The following is a 17,058-nucleotide window of genomic DNA, read 5'->3' as shown; positions in this document are numbered from 1 at the left end:
ATAATGCTGAGGGAGGTGGAAGAAATGTAAGAGCAGCAAGAGCTCAGGGGAGGAGGTGGGTAAGCTTTCAGAGGGCAGGAAGCAGGTCTGAGTAGCCAGCTTTCCTCAGTGCTGAGTCCAGCAGAGGAGGGGCTGCTGACAGACGCCTTCTCAACACACCGACACTGCAGTCCTGTCTGTTCCCGTTTTTTCCAGGACAGAGAACTGGGCCCATCTCTGGTCCCCTCAGTCTCTGGACAGCCTGAGATACTTAAAGCCCCATCTGGAGGCTCAGTGGGCCAGGGAGACGTTGAGAATGGCAGATTGCTTGTGTGTGTTTGATGTGTGTGTTTGGTGTGTGTGTGTGTGTGTGTTGGGGGTGGTTGTCTGGTGAGAGGCTTGGGCTCAGAAATGTAAGGGGTTGACCAGCCCACGTGACTTCAGGAAGGCGGAGACAGACGAGCTGGAGGGATGACAGACAGGCCTCAGGCGGGAGGGGGGTGGTATCTGAATAATTGAGGAGCTGTTCTGCAGCAGCGGCTGCCTCTCGCTTCCTGGGCCACCAGCACCCCGCATCACAGTGGGAGAGAGAGCCAGGCGCTCTAAGTGTGGACGGCCAGCCACCAGTCCCGCAGGCGGTTCATCGCTGCCAGCCCTCCGGTGAGTGAAAGTGCCCCTTCACCGCAGTCTGTGTCCCCCCCCCCCCATCCCAGCTGGACCTCCGCAAATGGGATGATCGCCTTTGGTTGAATGCACCGGAGAGCCGGGGCCACTGGGAGGGGGGAAGAAGGAACATGGCGCGGAGGCTGTTCGCCCTACGGGAAGGGGTACCCTGGAAGAAGCAAGGAGCTGGGTCGGGGTATCTCTCAGGCTCTGACCTGGAATGGGGCCCGGGCAGCGTCCAGCGTTTGGAGACTCTCAGGAGCTGCCAGGCGGGGCTGAAGCAAATGCAGCCTCAGCGCCGCTGGAGCGAGAGGCAAAGGGGAGCCCCGAGCAGTGGCCGGGCTGCCCGGGTCCCCACGGACGCCTCTTACCCTCGCAGTTATGGCACCCAGCTTCCGCATCTCGGTTCTCGGCCTCGGCTGGAGCCCAGGGAAAGGAAGAGACGTTTTTCGGCCACAGCCCTGAGGGGAGGGCGGGACAACGTCTGCCCTTTTACCTGAGAGCAAACTCTTCAGAGGGACTCCAGCTGAGCCCGGTGCCCTGACCTGGCCGGTGTGCTCCCAGGGGCATCTGTCCCCAGGGAGAGGTGACCTGTGGGGAAGACGAGGAGGATGTAATGGAGAAGTGTCCAGGGACGCTCCCTAGCCAGTGGGGGGGGGGGGGGGGGGCGATGATGGGCAGCCGCGGGGAAGGATTCTCGCTCTCACTTATTACCCGGTCAGAGCCTCGCCTCTTCCCCATCCCAAAGCACGTCAGCTTTCTGCGAACCCAGAGGGCCCGAGTAGGGCAAAGTGGCCTCGCGGGAGGTAGCCCGAACTTCCTTCTCCCTCCTGAGCCCCCGTCCGTAATGTGTATTTTGTATCGTGATTGAAGAGTAAGAGAGAAAGTCGCCAAACGCCTAGAAGCGAAAGGAAGGCCAAGGGGAAACAGGGGGAAAGCTGGAACGGCAAGCCTGCTCCTGGCACCCTTGACCCCTACTCCCTGTGCAAAGCTTGGTTCATTGATGTCTTGACCTGAAGGGTGCAAAGGAACCGGCTCTGGTAAAGGGTTTCTCGCCGAACTCTGGAGACAGTCACTAGCCGGAGCTGGCAAGGTAACCCGCCCCCACCCCTCCCCCACCTCCTCCTTGGGGTAAGTGGTCCTGGAGAACACCCGGGCGGGTAGCGGACTGAGGACTTGGAGCTGTCCGCGGTGCTGAAAGTTCTCCAGGAAGGGAGCTTATGCTGCCCGAGAACTGGCGGCTCGCTCTTTGCCAGCATTCCCCACAAGCAGAAACTGCGTTAGAACCAAATAAAAGGGGTCAGGTGGAGCAAGCGACAGAGCGAGATGATGCTCTTGCCTCCCTCGGGTAGAGGAGCAAGGATCCAGCTTAGCTAACTTCGGGCGGGTACGAGACGTGCGGTTCCTCCTTCTCTCCTCTGACTGCACAGTGAATCTTTCTGTTGGCAAAGTGTTGGGAAAGCAGTTAGGAGTGCTATTCTAATAAACACTTCGCGGCTTTGGGGAACCAAAGAATTGTGAGGCTACCCAAAGGAAAAGGCTTCCTTAACGGAGAGACTGGGCTATCTGTGCCTGGGTATGGCTTTTTCTCTGTTCAGCACCCTTCTCTCCCCACCGCAGGCTGTTTACATCCTCTAGATAAGATCTCTAAGCATCCCTGTGTATTTGTTTAATTGACTAATATTTTATATTATGGGTAAGGTGGGAAGAGAATGAAGCTAATTCTGAGAGGCAAAGTTAAGAGAATATTTATGAACACTTACTATCTGCTGGGTAATATTATTTCATCTAAACTTCATACTGTAAACCATTAGAATCCCAATGATTAAAACAAACAAAAAAACCCCCTAAAGTTAGATATCTCAAATCCAGGGCTTGGATTCAAACTCAGGTCTGCTAAACTCCAAAGTTCAAGTTATTTTTCATGCCCTCATTTTGGCACTTGGCTTTGGAAAGATGTTATTGAGAAATACAGCAAGAGAATGTCAAAAGAGAAAGGACTGCTTTCTTTTTCACACACAACATTCTCTTCCAGCCTTGTCCTCTTTAATCTGTTTACCCACCCACAGCAACTCACTCCCACCATGCCAACTACTTTTGTGCTTGCTGCTTGAGATAACGCCATTCACACAACTTGAGCTTTGGGATTACAAAAACACATTAGAGGGCTAAAACAGCAGGCTCGCCTGAAAGAGCAGCAGAGCTTCGACGAATCTGGGGGACTAGGTCCTGGAGGTGTTTTCATACTCAGAGTTATACTCTTGAGTTTCAGGGTAGGAATAACCTTAAGGTCATCCGGCACTATTATTTTACAAGTATTTGAGGACAAAAAGGTGGTCATTAGTCTGTTTTGTGAATGTTGGGAATGGAACCCACTTGACTTGATTCCAGGGCCAGTGCCCAGGGGAGTGCCACTGTACTCCTGGCACCTAATCCTCTTTCATGCTGCCTTCTTTGATTGTCTTTGACAAAAACATCCCCATCAGTGAATTATATCAGTAAGATGTCAAAAATATACAAACACCTAAAATGTAAGCAGTCCTCTTAATTACTTTTTCTTTTTATTCTTTCCCCTCTGGTTTCACTATTCCATTGTTGCCTGACCCCACATACCTGAGACTTTCCACTTCCCACATAACAGTTTTCCTGATGACAGCAGTTCATAAATGGGGGTGACAGCATGACATTTCTCTACTTGCCTTTATGTTGTCTATATTTCCTCTTCCATGATCTATTCCCAAAAAATAATTTTTCCAAAATGATTTTGGAAAAATAATTTAAGCATCTTCCTATGTTCTCATAGGGAGTTGGAAGAGCCTTCAAAAGATGTAGGCAGAAATCAATAATCATTATAAGTTCTGTCAAATGTTTACCACATGCTAGGCATTGTGTTTTTTTACAAATGATTTTATTGAATATTCACAGTTCTGTCAAGTAGATAATTCCACTGGAGGTAGTCCTAGACTTCTGGTCCATGCTTACAAACAGCAGAGCCTGATGCTCTATTCATTTCTCTTTGCTTCTATTTCAGCCCATAGTAAAATCTCATCTTCTTTAATTGAATTTTTGTAGCCCTATTAATTACATTGGCAAGGAGGAAATTTTTATATTGAATTGGATAGTTCTATTCTGCTTCAAATATGTATAGTTTGGAAATCCAAGTTCAGTTCAAATGGTACTATTCTGCTCTTTTATTTCTTAATATTTACCACAAAATGCCCCCATTTGTTACCCTTTACTTAAAGATCCCCATATGCCTTTTAATGCTAAAGCCAACATTCTGCTTCAACCCCTCTCTAGAATCAATTAAAGCATAACTCATAATTAAATACTTAACTTCTATTGGACCCCCACTGGTGATCTTTCAAGGATGCTGTTACTTGGATGTTCTGGGCCCTGTGAACCAGAATTTTAAATTATCCAGAAAAACCATGTTCAATGTGGTAGTCCCTAGCCACAAGTAACTAAAAATTCAGTTCCTTAATCACACTATTCATATTTTAAGTGTTCAATAACTACCAGTATATAAAGCTAATGGTTATCTTATTGGGCAGTGAAGATACAGAACATTTCCAGCATTGCAGAAAGTTCTATTGAACATGGTTGACTTAAAAAAGTGCTAAAAACAGCCCTGGCTGGTGTAGCTCAGTGGATTGAGCATGGGCTGTGAACCAAAGGGTTGCCAGTTCAATTTCCAGTCAGGGCACATGCCTAGGTTGCAGGCCAGGCCCCCAGTGGGGTCCATGTGAGAAGCAAACACACACTGATGTTTCTCTCTCTCTCTCTTTCTCCATCCCTTCCCCTCTCTCTAAATAAATAAATAAATAAAATCTTTTTTTTAAGTGCTAAAAACATCCTCACAGCAATTGAGAACTTGGAATTGGGTAAAAGACATGGGACTTTGCTTTGAAACTTCTGCTAAGGAAACAGAAAAAAACGCTTTGTACCTAGGACACCCTCAGAAGCCCAGAGATGGTGAAAACAATAGAGTAGCAAAGAGAGTACATGTCTCACTGAAGGAGCTGGTGCTCCTTCTGAGGTTCGCTTCATATGGATTTCATTTTACCAATAGAGAAAAATGTTCCATAGATGGGTCTTGCTGGTTTCCTGAATTCCAACTTAGAGTTTGTAAGTTCTACACAGAATGCAAGTTCATATGTATAATCATATATGATTATATACAATCATATATATATATAATAACATGTGTGTATATTATGTATCTTATCTTAGTATAAGTATACTATGATAAATATGGAAAGAATACAGGGCTTGAAGTTAGTACTAAGTGTACTGTTTACTACTTGGTGACATTATAAAGCCCTTCAGAGCTCAGTTTCTTCATTTGTAAAATGATGATGAGAAATGATACCAATTTCAAAGGGCTATGGTGGGACTCAAAGTATAATATATGGAAGTACTTTGTAAGGAGTATGATTGAATCTGTAATGGTTAGTACTGTCATGTAGAGTGTATAGCAGAGTATATTGCTGTAATCAACAAATAGGGTAATTAACTAAATGCATTTGTGTATGTTTTTAATTCCTGGTATAAGTGCTCTTTGCCTTTGTTGTCTTTTTTTTTTTAGTGAAAAGAAAAAAAACATTTATGTTGATGAGATTTGTGTTTGGTTAGGTTCTATGAATTGAAATATTGTTTGTGGTTTAGTTTCTTTGTCCCTGAACATTTCCTTTGGGATGAAAAAAAAACAAACAAACTATGATGTCTCAGTGGTTCTGGAACAACTTTTACCTTTTAAATAACAGTTTCAAATCAATTGTCAATAATTATTTTCTCATAGTAATAGGAGTTTAGAGAAAACATAAAAAGTATTATGGTTATTTCTCATTATGAGTGGATAAGGGAGATCATTTAAAGGAATATTTTTACTAATTACTAATTGAAATGAGCTTCTACCCATCTCATGAGTATGGCCAAGGGCTCTAGTTTCTATCTCTATTTCCAGGAGCTCTGGTAGATTATTTCCTTTCTAAGAGACCTAGTTTGCCTTTAGCTGATACAGACTCTGAGCCCTGACGCTGCTCAAGCATACCATTCTCAGGCCTTTGTTGCATATGGAAATATATTACTAAAGGAAAAATTAGTGAGCTTGTCAACTCTGGCCTCTAGTGGATCATGCTGGCTTTAATAATAAACAGCTTTTGTTGGGAATCATGGTTTATTTATTTCTTGGAACTTGTTTATCTCTTGGAAGGGCCTGGATTTTGAAAAGGGAAAAAATACATTACTTCAAAGCTGAAAAGAGTTTAATTTTTACTGTTTTTAGTTTGAGTGATGTCACTGATCTTATATCCCAGGAAATAAAGGGAAATGATAGTGTGGCTTTGAAACTGATGGTTGTGGCATACAGTCATTCATTTAATCAATAAAATGATGAAGGTGTGTCCTATATTGGCACAGAAATGTTGTGGTCATGTGGTGTTTAAAACTCCTATAGCCTGGCATATGGGTGCTCAGTAAATATTTGTTGAAAGCAGGCCATTGTTCCAGGTCAGTTCCTGCCATGCACTCATCTAACCAATAAAGGAATATTCCCTGTGGCATTTTCCTTTAGAAGATAAAACAAGAGACAAACACAGAGCACCAAATCTTACCCTGACAATCACTATTTGCCTCTCTGAGGACATAGGTGGTGATGGCCAAGAAAGACTGCTTCCAAGAATTATATCTTGCCTCCTTCCTCCAGGGAACAAGGGAAATATCAACCCAAGGGTCTTTCATTTCATTGTGAAGAGACAAGTTCATAAACACAATGCTTGAATGGAGTTGTGTGTTGTTTTCCACTCTTACATTAAAGAAGTACTTGTTATTTCCTTCAGAAAGTATTTGATTGGCCTTCATGATTGTTGCAGGCATTTACTTAGCTTAGAACGAGAGCACATATATTAATTAGCGGAGAGCTGGTGACATCACAGTCTGGCAAGTCACAGAATATCATCCTTTTCCAGGGATAATTAGGCCTCCATTTAAGAGTTTTAACTGGTGATTATTGACAAAAAATGAAGAAAAATTGATCATTCTATTCTAGTAAGTCAATAAGCAAATGCCTGGAATTAACTGATTCTCACTTGCCAAAGGCAAAATATTCCAACCCAATAAACTGTCCTACAAATGAATGAGCTGGTTTCCATAGCCTGTTTACTGTTTAAATTGTTTTTCTCCTTTTTTTAATAATCAACAAATTTTTAAAAATTACATTCAGGTGTTTGAACATTCTAATGACAAAATGGCCTTCATAATTGTAATGATTTAACTGTTTATTAGAGATTATATTTATAGAATATATTACTGTGCCAATAGTTTGTAACAATCATATAACCCAACTCTCATTTTACAAACAGAAATTGAAGCTGAGAATAGTCATTCAAGCTTATAAGAAAGGCAGAAATAAGACTTCAGCCTTCTTTCCCTCAAATCCACTGCTTTTTGCATCTTTTGACATCATGCATCTTTTTATTAGTCATAAAAAGTTGTTTAGTCAACAAGTTTAACTTCTTCCACCAAACCTTAACCAGAGCTGTTAGGAGTAGAAAAATAGATGTTTTTGGATTTTGGATTATTTCCCTTTGTACTCCCAGGTAAAAGAACTACTGGTTGAGGATAGTCAGTTGGTAAAAATTTCATGGATGGAACTATGAGTCAGAAGAAAAGGATTCAAAATCCCAGAATCCTTGTTGCAAGAATTTGGGCAAGGATTTCACTCCTGATAACTTCATCATCTTTATCTCTAAAATAAAAAATTTGGATTAATTATGGTTTCAGGTCCTGCAAGCTATAACACCTATGGTTCTATGAAATAAGGCCAAGGACTTGGTAAATTCATTCTCTGCCTCATTCAAACCAAATAATCAAAAATAAATCAAAGTTTTTAGTTTTATATCATTACTTACTTATTGGAAGTTCTGACATTTCACTCTAATATTTCACCCAGCAACAATAATAATGACAATGAAGATTATGATGATTATCATAGCTGATACTTATTTACTTATACACATTTACTAAGCCCTATAATGTTAATAATGTAATTATCCACATTTTACAGACAATAAATCTGTATCCAAAAGTAGTTAAATAATCTGCCCAAATTTATACAGCTAACAAGTTTGTGCTCTTAACCATCATGCTATACAGCCTCTTTGAAAACCACAAGTTTCTCAGATAACTGATGTGTGTCGTTTAAAGGACACTTAACATACAAGCCTCTTCCTTTGGGAATTTCCATTTTACCTACATTTTAAGGTGAGAAGAACAATCAAGAGAGTGACTAGAACCTTGATTCTCTGGTTCTGATGAAGCTGTATAGGTATCCGCATTGTCTTTCTTCAGCATAGCTCTTGTCATTTTGTAATTGATACCATTGACCAATTGTTTCAACAGCTCAGTATTGAATGTTGGTGCTTTGCAGGCTGCGGCATGCAATGAGGACCACTCTGCTACTGTTTCCCAGAATGTGTGAACCACCTGCATTGCCCAAAATGGATCATCTGCTGGTACAGGGTCCAGCACCTTCTAAGGCTACAAAAGTCAGCCTTCCACATCTTTACTTTTCGGTGGAGTCTTCTGGCTTCTGCTCTAGGTTTTTGACTCAAAGTGACAATCTACACAGCTTTTAAGGCAGAACGGGAGAGCTTCCACAGTGTCATTTCCTGTTGATGTGCTTAGGTCAAGAGTAAGACTCAAACTTTCAAAATCATGTGTGAAATTCATTTATTTTCTTATTAAGCCTACCTTACCAAATTAGTCATAAATACAATACAACACAGTACTCATCTATTTCACTGTGGACTTTAATGTGTGCTCATCTGTTGATGAGTATCTAACACAATATGCTATGGCTAATAAGACAATTATACTATCATAGCAGCTAAATAAATTTACTTGTTTGCTTGTTTGTTTATTCTTTAGCTTTAGTTTCCAGCTTGATAAACTAACCACATATCCCACCAAAGCCAAAGGCAATTATAAAATATATAACTCTACTTCTACCTCTGCAGTTTTCTAGATATTTGTGGGGAGTGGGAAGACCTAGGAGTCAGCTGAGACCTGGTTTCCAGTCTCAGCTTTGAAATGACTGTGAGACTTGAGCCAGCACCATTCACCTTCTTTATTATAATAGGGGCATTGGAATCCATCCCTCACATGACAAGAAGGGCTAATGAGATGGCATTAGTTAAAGTTCCTTGTAAACTATAAATTCTGTACAAAAGAAAGAAATAAGTTTTCCATCCAGTCCCTCTTAGTCAAAAGTAACTCTCAAGTTGTTGATACCCAGTCCCGAACCAGGTTTGACAATTAAATCAAAGTCTGTAGGGTTAAGATCGTAGACCTAAACTTGCAGGTCTAGAAAATGATTCTTACAATATGGGAGGACTCGTGGTTTCTTCTAAAATCAATGGTTCTCGATCTGGGCAGTAGCATCTCATTAAGAGGTATTTTTGTCATCACAGACACTATGGGATGGGATTTGGGTGAACTGGGATTAGGAATGTTAAATGTCCTGCACTAGGCAGGACAACCCTGTACAATAAAAAGACAGCCCACCCAAAATGCCAATAGCACTCCTCCACTGGAAAATACTGCTAGAGCTCTGGCTGGTGTAGCTCAGTGGACTGAGCACAGGCTGCAAACCAAAGGGTCACTGGTTCGATTCCCAGTCAGGGCACATGCCTTGGTTGTGAGCCAGGTCCCCAGCAGTGAGCATGAGAGAGACAACCACACATTGATATTTCTTTCCCTCTCTTTCTCCTTCCCTTCCCCTGTCTCTAAAAATAAATGAATAAAATCTTTTTTAAAAATACTGCTAGAATATGTTGTGAGCAGACCCTGATTTCCCAACTGATGTGGACTGAGAGAATTTACTTTTGGTTTTCTCCCCAAAGTGAAAGCTAGCCACATTCATGTGAGGTCTACAGCAGCTCAGAATCATTACTGAACTTCCAATAATTATATTGAGAAGTGAAATATGGGGTCAGAGATCAATGGTTTTCAAATTGGCCCTCAGAAACTTCTACAAGAAGCCCCCTCCAACTTCAGCTAGCATAAGGGGTCCCAATAGGTTAACATGCCCATAATCCTAGGCCCAGATAAAAGGTCAGCACTGCAGGCCCCAAATCAGTGAATCGGGATTCTGAAAACCAACACCTTTGCAGTCCATTGAAGAAATGTTGGGTTTCTTTGTGACCTTTACTTGCAACAAGCATGGGTCTAACTAAGCACTGGATACAATCCCTACCCTCAAGTCACCAACAATCTGATAGTCAGGTGAAACCCCATAATCATATCTGCAGCATGACACATGCTGAAACCTGTTATGAGAAGGGCTCGAAGAAGAAACCGTTTACCTCCATAGAGAAATTACAATACGACTGTACTTTGAATGACACATAATATTTTATCATGTGGCTATTGTAGAAATGGGAACAGCATAAGCAAGTGCTGCATGTGTGAAGGTAAAGACCTGTCTGCAGGCTGATGTGATTAGATAGAGACCTGGCCAGGAATGATAGGAGGTCATATTGGAAGGACTCTGAAGAGACTTGAAAGAAGCTGAGTGGGTATATTTATTCAGCCTGGAGTTTATTTTTTGGACAGGAGTTTTATGAATATTTTTAGGAATATCATTGAATTCAGGTTTGATTCATAGCAGACACAAGAACTGGGAGGTTTAATCTCACAAAAGAAACCTCAGAAATCATCCTGGACTTCTCCTTTCCTTGTGTTTTACAGCTGAAGTAATAAAAACCCAGAGGTGTTAAGTGACTTGCCTGCGGCCAGCCAGCAAATTAGTGGCAGGGAGAGGACAAGAGCCTAGTCCATCCTCTTATTTCAATGCATCTTGCCCTGCTCTGTGCTGCCTTTGGGAATTTTGTTCATCATTGGTACATAACCAATGTAACACACAATATGGTGATTAAGTGTTTATGAAGCTCCAAGTTTTCCATTGCTCACTATTAAGATATAATTCCTTCATTACAACCAGGTGATGTATCAGATCCTGGACCGCTTCTTCATGATGAGAGAGCATTCTCTTCAGAAACACAGACAAAAACACACCAACACATGGGCATGACATGTTTACTCCACCTCACACACCCCCTCCTGCCTCCTCATTTCAAACTGCTAGAGATTATAGAGGCACAGCCTGAACAGGAGACATCTTAATCTCTGGTGGTTCTGGAAATAATGTGCTGTTCGTGTGTGTGTGTGTAAGTGATCACTGCCTTTCTATTTTCTAGATGAGGGAGCCTTCAGAAAGATGAAGCTCCCTGCATACAGAGCATATCAGAGATACCATTTCAGACTCCAGAATGCCAGCCCTCTCTGTAGATAGGGCTAAATTTTTCAGTCATCTGCACACTCCTAATAATTTATCTAGGCTTATGATCTTAAATTTCTCCTCATAGTCATCTTAGTCTGTGCATATTTACATTTCTGAGATTGGTTTTTTACTACTTCCATTATCTGGCCGTTTTTCCTCCATATTCCAATACACATTCATTAGCAATCATCTAAACTTATCCATTCATTTTATAAGAGTGGAAACTGAGAGCCAGAGAGGTAAAACCACTTGCCCAAACTTGCACAGCTCAAAGTAGCACTATGACTAGATTCTCTGACTCCAAGTCCAGTGCTTTTCCCTCCACACCAAGATGCTGCTTAAGGGTAGATAATACAGCATTTTCCCACTCTCCACACCCCCACACCCCTTTCATTGCATAACCCCATGGAAGTGACTGATTGCACTGTGCTCAGAGATTCATGCCAGGACATTGTTTAGAATACCCACAAGCTGTTATCCCACATGTTATTGGTCCATCTATCATATTAAGAAGCTGGTTATCGATGAGTATAACACACTTTCTAGTCTAAAGGATATACAGGGGTGGGTAAAAGTAAGTTTACAATTGTAGTACATGAAACAGTTTATTCTTGCATTATTGCTTATTAATTATTGTATTATTTATTTGTATTACAACTGTAAACCTACTTCTACCCACCCCTGTACCCGATCAATGCCATCACCTCGCTGGAGATCACCCCAGAAAAGAGTGTGTCCATGAAGAAAGAAGGTAGTGTCCATGCCTCCCATCATTTGATAACAGAGCAAAGTTCATCCAAAGTTCACTGTAAGTGGCAGGTTATTCGATTCATGATCTCAGAGATCCAATAATTGGGTAATTGGATGAATTTAAGTGAGATTGGTAGTAGATAAGAAATGAAAAAAGACAGTTCCCAAACCATTTCTGCTTCCAGGGAAAAGTGTTTTGTCTGAATTGATCAGCATGGTGAGTTTAATTTAGTATACACAAAATTTACAAGGATAGATTTTTTCTTAGAAAATCTATGCAACTCACATTTTCTGTTTAAATTTATTCTGAAGAATCATTTTAGGCCAAAAACAGGTGGTGTTTCAGTAAAAATTATATTGAAAAGAGAACTAAGGAAAAGGGGAGAAAAATCCAAGAACTGGCTTCTCAGGCAGGATTTCACAGGGTCAGGATTGTCTCACAATGTGACCAGTCTTTTTAGGTACAGAGACTGTATCCTATTGGTTCTTCCAAAAGTCATCTAGCTCACCCAGATCGGTGTGCCTCAGTTGGTTGGGCATTGTCATGCAAAGCCAGAGGTTACTGGTTCAATTCCTGGTTCGGGCATGTACAAGAGGCAACAGATCGATTTTTCTCTCTCATATCTAAGTGTCTCATCCTCTCTTTCTCCATCCCTTCCTCTCTCTCAAAAATAAAAAATACCTGTAAAAAAAAAGTCATCTAGCTCTGCAGAATCCAACCATGCTCTCCAAATTCTGAGTGGCTGCAATGTAGCCACATGCAATGGGGATGCTTGTGAGCACTGCCCAGGTCATCCCCTTCCTGGTATTCGGATAGTGAGAAAACCAAACGAGTGATCAACGCTGACCCGTGAGCACAACATGCAGTCGGACAGTCTCATGAAATGTGCTACCCAGCCTGCAACAGAGACTAGAGATTTCTCCCAAATTCTACCCCGGTTGGATAAACTTCGGCAACTTCTTTTGGCAGATGATAGAGACTTTACCTCATCTTTCTGCAGTCCCTGTCTTCTGTTAGAATATTATTTTAGACATGTAATCACTTCTTAATTCTTGGCCTATCTCATGTTAGCTACATGCTAGTCTGCTTTAGGGAGTTCTGGTAAATGCCTCAGTTTAAGCATTTATCATGAATAAACCACCCGAGTGGTTTGGTTATTTCTGTAAGGGGAAAATCTCTTGTACTTTGTGCTGATTCTCTTTATTCCACCTTAGAGAGTACCACGGCCTGACTATGCTGTAAGAGCACTGGGGGCTGCTTTATCCTTGTCAGAAATCTCCAAGTGTGGACACTGACATTTGAAATTGTATTCATTAGTCACTCTCAATGAGAAAACATTCATGGAGTGACTATGACTCATCCACAAAATGTCAAAGGAATCAACTCTCAAAAGGTTTTTCTAAAAACCAGACAACATCATTGCTTTGAAAGAGGCCAAACAACCATTTGACTATTTTTATTTTTCCCTTGAGCTGGCAGGTTATCCTAGTTCCAAGCAGGCACGAGATCCACAGACCGCTTGGGATTCACTGTAACTTCCTTCCTAGTCACACAGAATTTCTATTCCAGCATCAGAACACAGAGGAAGAAAATATCTGAATGAACATGGACTGCTGTGTCAGAAATAAATTCCTAATTCAGATAAATAAAATACACCATTATAGACCTTAACTGTCAAAATAGAAACAAGACTTCTCTGTTTTAATACTATCTTAGTGACTAGCCTGTGTTCTTCCTTTCTGCTCCACGTCTATTACAAACTACAGTTATGAATAAACTCAATGGTGCCATCACAGTACATTAAGAATCTGGGGAGAACTGTCAGTTGAGCATTACAATGTTACCTCTTTACACAAGCAATTCCAATATACAAGTTAGTGAGTGTTCTTCTTAAAGTAAAGGGTAATTAGATAACTATATCACAGTACTGCTAATAATAGTAACAATAGCTTACGTTTATTCATTTCATCCTATGAAGTAGATATTATCACCTCAATTTTATATATGAGGATTATTGAATTTAAATTGCCTGTCTAATATCTCATAGCCAGAGAAGGGAGGAGGTTATGGTCAAGATTCAAAAGCTATGCCAACACCAAAGTCTTCCTCATCCATACTGCCCATCCACAATTTAAAACTTTTCTCTGAAAGAGACCAATCCTGCATGAATCAGAATGACTTTGCAGCTCTACCTTCATGGTCCCGTCAAAGCATTAGACCCAGAGACCCAAAGATTGTGTGTGGGACTCTGGGCAAGTCATCTCTTTTCTAGGCCTCTGTCATTCCATCTAAGAAAGAGAAAAACAGTATCTCTTTTTTTATTCAGTTATTCATTCAACAAATATGCTAAAAATCAGAGTTACAGTGGGGGGGAAAAGCACAGACTAATAGCTATTAATAAAAAGAGGAGCCACTGTTCAGAATATTGTTGTTAAAATAAAAACAATACCAAGTCCCAATTGCTTAGAGTATTGGAGGGTTGCATTCAAGACTGGTTGCTTAGGTTTGGTTTTCTTAATCAGTGAAGTGATTTGAGTTCTTCTCGTGTAACTGTCAAATGAACAAAATTACAGGCCCAATGGACCAATATCATGCAAGTTTCTGCTTACAAAAACAGTGGCTTAGGTCCTCAGCGTTTCTGTGAATGGTTTTAGGTAGGAAAATTTGCCCTAAACTCAGTGACACACGCTACACATCTGGACTTAAAATAAATTAATATTCTAGAACTGTCAGTATTTTCATTTGCCTGTAGGGACTCATTTCTCTCAGCAAAGGCTGAGATTGTGTGATTCCCCAAAGCCGGACATAGCACAGGAAGACTAACAAGCTATAATAGGAGAGCTGGTGGCTGAGGGGATAGTTATTAGGCAAACAGCATGGGGGGTTTGAAAAGCTACTTTGTTCAACTTTAGAGAATTCTACAGTTTAATTTTTCTGATAAACTAGAGCATATTAAGAAAATGTTGAATGAGAGAGTAAAAACAAAAAAAAAGTCAACAAAAAAAGGAGGGGGAAGAAATTACATTTTTTCTAATGTACTTCCCCTTAACGGGGAGAATCGGGGTGGGAGATTCAAGAGCACTTCCTGGGCACTGAGAAAAGAGATGCATTTCTTTCCCGCTAGTCAAAGCTTTTACCAGTATCCCTGGGTTGAGAGTAAGAGGCATGTCTCACACATAAATAAACTATTGGCTCTTTCTCATTGCTGAATCATTGAATTGTCCCCAGTTTTCAAAAGTCACTTGCAAGAGGCATCATCATGAAGTCATTAACTAATGATCCCAACTTCACCAAGCCTAGAGGCCTAATTTATATTCTGCAAACTATTTGTCTTTTTAAGGTGATTTTCTCCACTTCCGGCAAAGGACAGTAAGCCTTTCCTAGCCAAAGACCAAAACAAAAACAAAAAAATCAGTGGGAAATCACTGTCATTAGAAAATGAAATAAATTTTCCAGCCTAATCTCACAGCTCAGCTTTTATGCAGGGCCAATTTCTAGTCAAAACGTAGAAAAATACCAGTTGCAAATGCAATGTTTAAGGTATCACTGAGGGTGTGACTGCACCACATTACTCAAGGTGGTCCATTGTAACTTTGCTTTATGTGATAAAGTAAAGGTCTCAGGGTTGGCTTTTTGGTTTTCTTAATGAACTCACCTGAATGTGTTTGGGGCTCAGCTGCTTGGAGTTTTTTTAGAGAAGCATTTCATTACCAGTTCAATGGCTATAAGATGAGTGAAACTCATCTCTCTTGGAACTTAAATGCTGAGCTAAGAAAATAAGACTGTAAGTCACAGACAGTGGGAGCCACAAAAGGTTTCAGTACCAAGCAGTTGTGACCAGAAGAGTGCTGGAAGGTTCTGGCAACAGTGATTGGGATAGGTGAGGGAGACAGAGGGTGGAAATAGAAAAGTCAAGTAAGGATATCAAACTGTGAAAAATGTGCAAGAAAAGAGTGTCTCATACCTGTAGAATCACAGGCCGTAGTTGCTGTTTCTTGGCTGGTGTTGAATCATGTCAGTCAAACCGTGTTTGAGATGAGACAACTCTGAGGACTGCAGAGAGAGGTTGCCCCTCTCTCCTTGCCCTCCCACCTGACTTCAGCTGACAGCAGCCACCCTCTGCTGGTGGTGAACAGGTTGGAGGGATGGGCAGAAGTGCAGAGAGGGGTAAAGCCAGATGAGTTTTGCCTGCCTGGAACCAGAACACTGTCAAGGAAACACCTTGGGGAAATGAAGCCGGGATGGGGGAGTCAGGTCGGCTCCTCTCCGGCTGTGTGTGCCCCACCTTTGCTTTTCTGGACCTGAGATGCCCCGTCTATAAGATGATTACCATCATTCTTTCCCACTTGATCATTTATAACATCAGCAGCATATTATTAATTTAAAGATGCATTCCATGGCTCACATCCAATTCAATTCCAGCGTGGTACAAAATGCCAAAGATTCTAAAGTCTTGATTTCCTCACTTTATTTTTCCACCCTTCATTTATTTATTTTTTCCCATTACTTTTCTGATGCTGTATTTATCCCCACTTCCATTTTTTTCTTCATTTTCTAGTGACAGCAGGGAAGGGTCTGTTTCAACAGGACAAGAAGCTAAGGTCATCTATCTATTGACAGGACAAGGAGTCATCCGGCCTAACCAGCCAGCTTTTCCCACACCATTCTGCTCAGGACCCTCAGCCCTACATTAGCAAGAAGAGGAAGGTGAACTCAGCCTCTTTCTGACTTCTTGTTTTATCACTGTTGTTTTCTGCCAAGCTGCAGACTCCCAAATATTCTAGGCAACCATCTCCCTTACTTCCCACAGGCCAAGCAAGGTGATTGTTGTCACCTCCTTTTCCGAGGAGAAGCAATAAAGAGGGAGGTGATTCGCACAAGTCTGGCTGTAGTTTAACTTGACAGTAACCACTACACAGATGACATGTACATGCACAGCCCCAGATTCCCATCTGCAACTGCCTCTATTTGACTTTGGCCTGCCCAAATCCCCCTGGTCATCAAAGTCATGGAGACCTCAGTTTCAAGAAAAGTGCCTGACCTGAATAAGTCACTTATCTTCTGGTCCATCGAACTGTACTCTTGCACTTGAGAATCATCGGCTCCTTGCCTTGTTCATCCCAGCTGAAGCTGGGCTCAGGTAGGGTCACCCCTCCCTTGCTATCCTATCTTAACCCACTGCTTGGGTATCTTACTTCCTACACCAGCCTGGTTAATATTTCAAGGTCAACTGTCTCGGAAGAGAAAGAACCAGGCTGGTATAGGGAGTGAGAATCTATTTCTCCTCATCCACAGAGCTTGAGAAGACCAGAGATTTCTTTTC

At 41.6% G+C, this 17,058-nt stretch overlaps 1 protein-coding gene across 1 annotated transcript in view; it reads left to right on the top strand.

Annotated features, from left to right (window-relative positions):
- Positions 1-534: 534 nt before the first annotated feature.
- SLC7A14 (solute carrier family 7 member 14) overlaps positions 535-17,058 on the top strand; it is a 103,339-nt gene continuing 86,815 nt past the window's right edge. The window contains exon 1 of the mRNA XM_024560528.3: positions 535-639. The gene's annotated coding sequence lies outside the window, so the exon portion shown is untranslated. The remainder of the gene's footprint in view (positions 640-17,058) is intronic.

Source organism: Desmodus rotundus, chromosome 2 (assembly GCF_022682495.2).
Source record: "Desmodus rotundus isolate HL8 chromosome 2, HLdesRot8A.1, whole genome shotgun sequence".
Lineage (NCBI taxonomy): Eukaryota > Metazoa > Chordata > Mammalia > Chiroptera > Phyllostomidae > Desmodus > Desmodus rotundus.
The sequence above is the reverse complement of the archived record's forward strand: the minus strand, read 5'-3'. Positions and strand labels throughout refer to the sequence as shown.